Here is a 7,308-nt window from a genome sequence, read left to right on the forward strand (position 1 = left end):
CAGAGCTTCCTGCCTGGTTGTGGTGTTGAGCTGCCACAGCGGCTGTGAGACTTGTGTATCTGAAAGAAATGGGTCTGTATCTCAGGTGCTGTTTGAGGAGCAGTGGGGCTAGGTACAGTTCTGTGTCCTAAAAGGGCTGAGACAACCGGTGCTGCTAATGTGTGAATCCCTTTCAGTCTTGACCGCCCCCCCCCCCAACACACAGCAGTCTCTTCTCCAGCTGGAGTGGGCTGGATGGGTTAAAAGTGGTAGCATACATAGAATTCCTTTCTGGTACTTTGCTGTGCTTGTAAGACTGGAGACCATTGGACTGCCACAGATTCTTGCAGAACTTGGAGCCATCCGTGTGTGGAAGCATCGCTTGCTGCCAAGTGGCATGCATGTTCTCCTCAGTTGCTAAGTGGTGGGAGGTGTTCCTGCTCTGCTTGCTTTGGCTCTCCTAATCATAACACAGCTCTAAATTGAATAAACTCCCCATACAACCAGAAGTTAGGTCTTATTATACTGGGAAATAAAATGAAAGCAGCTATTAGCAAAGAAAACATTTTAATAAGCTCTTCCATGTCTGACGGAGCCTTTTCTCCATCCACTGAGAAGCCACCCTAGGTGTACCTTGTGATTTCCTGACCTCCATGCTGAAGACATGAAGATGTTTGACCCATTTTTTTGTGTAACAGCTCTGCTGTGTCAGGAGCTCACCTGAGCACTTTGCAGACACTAGTAATTCTTTAGGTTATTTTGGATGAATCCTTCAAATACCTCCGTCCCTTGAAAAACACCTGCCACTACCTCTGACTCCTCACAATTTTAGTCCAGAAAATGGTTTGAAAGTCGTAGCCCTGTGAGGCTCTGCATCCAACCTGCAGCTGACCAGTAGGCATGTCGGTGCCTGAGAGATGTGAAGAGTTTGAAGTTTGCCACATAGAAATGACAGGAGTCTGACCCTTTATCAGTGTCCCAGAGATGCTAGGGATGTTGACTGGTAGGTGGAGCTGAGCTTGGGGAGGCTGGAGGCAGCACCCACAAGAGAGGGAGAAGGGCAGGGCAATGAATGAATGAGTCAGGAGCTTGCAGCAAGCTTAGGTAGAAAAGTGAAGGTGGTCTGGATTAAGAAACTGCAGGGGATGGTTGTGGCAAAGGCTGGCCTGTGAGCTGAAGAGGCTGAGGCAGGAATCATGAGCTCAAGGCCACCTTTGGTTCCACCCAAAGTAGCCAGATATAGTGGTCACATCTTTATTCCCAGCACTTGGGAGGCAGGTGGCTCTGAGTTTAAGGTCAGCCTGGTCTACACAAGGAGCTCTAGACCAGGCAGGGTTACACCGAGACCCTGGCTAAAATAACACCCAGGGACTGGGAAGATGGCTTAGTGATGACAAGTACTGGTGACCTCGAAGAGGCTTCAATCATGTCACCCACATGGCAGCCAACTGCCCTTAACTCCAGTGTATGTGGGGGCATGATGCCCTCTTGTGACCTCCATGGGCACCTCGGGCATATGGTACACAGCCATATGTGTAAACAAAATACCCATACACATATTTTTTTTCTTGCAACAGGGTCTCTCTCAATGGTAGCTCTACCTGGCCTGGAACTCAGAGAGAGACCTGCCTGCCTGCCTCCCCACTGCTGAGATTAAAGGTGTTTGCTACATACCTGGCGTAATAAAAAACTGACAATCTGGCCGGAGTGGTGCACTGGAGGGATGGCTCAGTGGCTAAGACTGCTCTTAAAGATTCCAAGTCTGGCTGCCAGCCGGCGTCTATGTTGGATGGCTCACAGCTGCTTGTACTGCTGGCTCCAGGTGGATCCAATGCCTTTGGCCTCTGTGGGCACTCTGCACTTAGGTGCACAGACAATAATTTAATAATATTGTTTATTTAAATTTGAAACAAGCTTGTTTTACATGTCAATCCCAGTTCCCACTCCCTCCCCTCCCCACCCTCATTCCCCCACAACCCCCATCTCATCCCCTTTCTGCTCCTCAGGGAGGGTGAGGCCTTCCATAGGGATCTTCAAAGTCTGTCATATCATTTGGAGCAGGGCCCAGGCCCTCCCGAATGTGTCTAGGCTGAGAGATTATCCCTCTATGTGGAATGGGCTCCCAAAGTCCATTCCTATACTAGGAATAAATACTGATCCACTACCAGAGGTCCCATAGACTGCCCAGTCCTCCTAACACCCACATTCAGGGAGCCTGGGCCAGTCCTATGCTGGTTTCCCAACTATCAGACTGGGGTTCATAAGCTCACCCTTGTTCAGGTCAAGTGTCTCTGTGGGTTTCCCCAGCCTGATCTTGACCCCTTTACTCATCACTCCTCCCTCTCTGCAACTGGATTCCAGGAGTTCAGCTCAGTGTTCAGCTGTGGGTGTCTGCTTCTGCTTCCATCAGCCACTAGATGAAGGCTCTAGGATGGCATATAAGGGAGTAGTCAATCTCATTATCGGGGAAGGGCATTTAAGGCAGCCTCTCCACTACTGCTTAGATTGTTAGTGGGGGTCATCCTTGTAGATCTCTGGGCATTTCCCGATGCCAGATTTCTCTTTAACCCTGCAGTGGTATCTCTCTTCTTACTCTCCCCTTCTCTTTCCCCGCCTCAATCTCCCTGCTCCCCCTTCCCCCTTCTCTTTCTCCTGACCCCCTCTTCCCTCCCTCCCCCATGCTCCCAACTTGCTCAGGAGATCTCCCTTTCCCCTTCTCAGGGGGGCCATGTATGTCTCTCTTAGGATCCTTATTTCCTAGCTTTTCTGGCAGTGGGGATTGCAGGCTGGTGATCCTTTGCTCTGTGTCTGATATCCATACATGTTTGAGTACATACCATGTTTGTCTTTTTGTGACTGGGTTACCTCACCCAGGATGGTTTCTTCTCTTTCTATCCAACAGACGATAATTTAAAATAAAGTATTTGGAACTGAGGGATTGTCTGGTGGCTAAGAGCACACATTACTCTTCCAGCAGAGGACCCGTGTTTGACTCCCAGAACCCATATAAAACAGCTCACAACTGCTGTAACTCCAGCTCCAGGAGATCGTCCAGGGTCACCCACACACATGTGACATGCATTCATACACACACAATTAAAATAATAAAAAAAATTAGAAATGGCATGGATGGGGCTGGGAGAAAAACTCAGACAGAAAAGTGCTTGTCTTGCAAACATGAGGACCCAAGTTCAAGTCCCAGAACCCATGTAGTTTGTTTTTTTTTTTTTTTTTTTTTTTTTTTTTTTTTTTTTTGAGACAGAGTCTCAGTGTGTAGCTCTGCTGTCCTGGAATTCACTCTCTTGACCAGACCAGCCTCAAACTCACAGAGACTCACCTGCCTCTGCCTCCTGAGTGCTGGGATTAAAGGTGTGTGCTATCAGTGCCTAGTTAAAGTCTGACTCTTAAAGAGTGGGTAAAGAACTGAGAGAGTCTTTCAGGAGGTGGCTGGATGGGAAGCGGCATCAGACCCTGGTGTAGGCTGGGGTGAGGGCTGAACTGTTGTCATCCAGGGTTTCATGGTGGGAAGGTGGGTGGGTACCAAGCATCACCTAGTTACTGAGGGCCTGGTTTAGAAGTTGACATTAATTGCAAAGAGAACCACAACCTCGGGCTGCTTAGGAAGGGCTGGGAGAGCCGCAATAAACCCAAGGAGATTTATTGGTCACTAGACCTGTGTCAAGGGGAAGCAGGGTCCAGGATAGGCCTAAGGAAAGGCATGTCACCCACCATGGAGGGACTTAGGTAAGTGACTGCCTCCCAGGAAGTGGGGGTGGTGGGGTGTGGTCAGCATGTAAGAAAGTGGCCTATTGGCTCAGCAGTGGGAGATGGGGACATAAGGGACACTGATTGCCTGGGTGTTGTCCTGATAGCTGGGGATGGGCCGATGGTCCCTTCTATCCACCCTTTCACCAGCAGTCCTGCTGAGCATTTGCTAGGAGCCAGGCTGGCAGCACCCTTCAAGGACTGCCATACCGGGCAGCCTCCCCACCATCACCTCCAGAAGTCTTGGGTGGTCTAGACCTGACCTAGGAAGTCGGTGGAGGGGCAGGGAGCAGAGATCTTCAGGTCCTGTAGGGTCAGGGAAAGGTGAATTTGCTGCTGTGGGCTCTGAAATCTGCTTGCTTGAGGGCGCTTTATTGTGCTTTCTTCCCTGGGTTTTGTTCCTGTTTCTCCCTGGTTTTGGCCACAGTCCTTTTTAAGTTGGTGCCTAATTGTTGGACTTAAGGAAACAGAATGGGACCGAGTGTTAGGTGTTAAGGCGAGGGTCTCTGAGGGAAAGTCCCCAGCCGGGCTGTTGCTTGTCTTCAGGGAGAGAGTGGGAATCAGAGACCGAGTCCGGAAGGCACAGGTGCCCTCAGCTCTACCCCAACCCCCCACCTCCTCTCTTCTCGACAACAGGATCTGGTTTGCCTGTAGGTTCTTGGGTGACCACAAGTGCATCTGTAGCCTCAGGCTTTGCCCCAGCCAGGCCTGCATCTTCTTGGCACCCTTTGGAAAGTGTGCTGATGGGACAGACTTGGGGTTCAAGCCGGGGGACAGGGAGGCCTGCCGAGTTGAGAATGAGGAAGCAGTAAGATGACCTGCCAGGAATAAGGGCAGCAGCATTCTGGGTTTTCCCATTCCACTGAGATTCCCTTCAATTCTGGCGGCCCAGCTGCTGTCGTAGCACCAGCCACAGGGGGGCGCTGCTCCCAGATGCCAGCTCGCCATAGCGCCCCCTTCAGACTAGTCTGTAATGAAGTTCCTGTGAGGGGGCTGGGAAGGGATAAGGCTTTGTGAGCTGCAGTCAGACTCTGGGCGTTCCCATGAGAAAGACAGCTCTTGTCTTTCTGCCATGGTGTCTCCCAAGCCTTTTAGACCCCACAGCCTCAGCTGCACTTGGTTTCACAAGACAAGCCCAGCTCCCTGCCTGTCCCCCTCACCCTTGCTAGGCTTCAGTTCTGGCCCCTCTCTGGCTGGTAGACCCTTTTCTTCCCCAGTTATTCAGCCATCTGGGGACCCGCTTGCTTTCCTTCTCTGTAGTCTCTCCCATCCACTCACACTTTAGCTCATTACCTTATCTCCATCATATATTTTTATCAGCAGAGACCAGTACCTGGAGGAAGGGACTTCCAGATAAGCAAGAGCACTGGAGAATAATAAGAAGGGGCGATGGCAGCTCTGCAGATAAGGGTTTCCTGGGCTCCCTTGGGAGGGAGTGCCAATGAAGAATGGAGAATGCTGTGGGGCCTGTCTGCCTTCCTTCCTTCCCTGTCTTTTTTTTTTTTTTTTTTTTTTTTTTTTAGACAGAGGTTTTTGTTTGTTTGTTTGTTTGTATAGTCCTGGCTGTCCTGGAACTAGCTCTGTAGACCAGGCTGAAGGTAGTCTCAAACTAACAGGGATCTGCCTGCCTCTACCTCCCAAGCGCTGGGATTAAAGGTGTGTGACACTGGAGACTGGCTTCTTGGAGACTCTATCCATTACAAAGCAAAGTCTAAATCTCTACTTTGACAGCCACTGAGTTGTGTGACCAGCCTCAGTTTCCCTATCTGTAACATGCAAACACTACTACTTACTTCAGTTCTGTGCACAGAGCCCAAAATCAATACAGTTGGTTCTTGTCTCTGCCAGGGTGCAGGCTCTCTTTTTCCCTGTCTGCTTCCTGGCTTTTACCCCACAGCTAATAACCTTTTGTACATACATACTCTCTATACCAGGCATGCTTACACCGGCCGTGTCAGGGACCCTTGTTACCACTGGGAAAGCTGAACTGTAGAGAGGCAGTGAGCAGAGTTTGCAGAAAGAAGGTAACAGCAGAACTGGCCCCAGAGGCCCAGGTCTGGAAGCACCAGGGCAGCAGGTGACTGGAGAAGACATGACCAGTGTTTCAAGAGTCTGTGGTGGCACAGGAGGCTGGCCGGGCTGTGGCCCGCTCCATCATCACCCAGGTCACAAGCACGTGCTTTCAGTGAGTCCTCTCAGACCCTTGTGGAGGGTACCCTTTGGTGGCCAGGCTGGATACCTGGTCTCTTCATGTCCTGAGCAACCAGCTCCCTCGCCTGTACCAGCCATCTCAGGTGGCAGCAAATTAAAGCTGCTTCACAGGGTGATCATGTCCACCCGCCCCTATTCCCCATTCCTCCCCACCCCCACCCTGCCACTTGGGGCCTGTAATCAATGAGACGGAAAATGAGAAAGTGTCAGGAGCTAGCAAAGCATGGAGAGCAGCTGGGGTAGTCCCTGAATTGTGCCTGAGTGGGTGGACCCCAGCCCTTCACCCCCAGCTCTGGTTCCAAACCAGCCATTGCTGCCATCCACTAAGTGCCTAGCGGGGCTAGGATCCCAGCTGGACATCAATAAGAAGGCCTACTGTCAACATGTCCAACGCCTCATCTTGAAAAATGTCATGAAACCCGCTGGAGAAAAATGTGTTCAGGATGCATGTCAAAATAGCTGACAGACACCATGGCTTCTATAAAGGGATCCCATTTATGTCATTATAGATATTGGTGTGCACACAAGAAGGGGGCTGAATAGCAGTTACTCCTGGGAGTAAGGACAGAAAGCACTTTCCCTTTGTTGACCCCCAATAAGGGTATACTGCTTTTATAATTAAAAAACAACTTTAGGATAAAGTATTTCCATTATGGGAAGAATAGCTCACAGAAACATGAATGGGCCAGTGAAAACATGCAGGGCCTGGGCTTTGGGCTGAAATTCAGGGAGGAAGGGCCAGCTAACTTCTGCTGCTCCAAAGCACGGGTCTAAAGCCAAAGCACAGAGAGTTCGATTTTTTAAGAGCTAGCAGGACATGGTGGTTATAATCCTAGCACTTGGAAGGCAGAGGTACAGAAGTGAGCACACCCCCCGCCGTGTGTGTGGGTGTGTGTGTGTGTGTGTGAGAGAGAGAGAGAGAGAGAGAGCGCACTGGTTAGAGTACTGTAACTCACTTGTTAAGAGTTCTTACCTCACACACATGAAGCCCTGGTTTTGACTCCTAGCACCTTATAAAGCTTGTGGTAACCCATGCTTGCAACCCTAGCACTCAGGAAGTGGAGACAGGAGATTAAAAACATTTAAGGTTATCCTTGGCTACACAGCCAATTCAAGGCCAGCCTGGACCGCATGAGACTGTTTATAAAAATGAGACAGGTAGCACATGCCTTTAATCCCTGCACTTGAACTTTGAATTCATGGCTAGCCTGGTCTACAGAGGAGAGTCAGGAAATCCTGTCTCAAAACACCAAGAGACAGAGAAGACAGCATCTTTTAAGAGTCTTTGAAATACATGGCTTTTAAGACTGGAGAGTAAGTGTGTGAGGAAAACCCTGGTATTCATACACAGCC

The sequence above is a fragment of the Phodopus roborovskii genome, unplaced genomic scaffold (assembly GCF_943737965.1).
Source record: "Phodopus roborovskii unplaced genomic scaffold, PHOROB, whole genome shotgun sequence".
Taxonomy (NCBI): domain Eukaryota; kingdom Metazoa; phylum Chordata; class Mammalia; order Rodentia; family Cricetidae; genus Phodopus; species Phodopus roborovskii.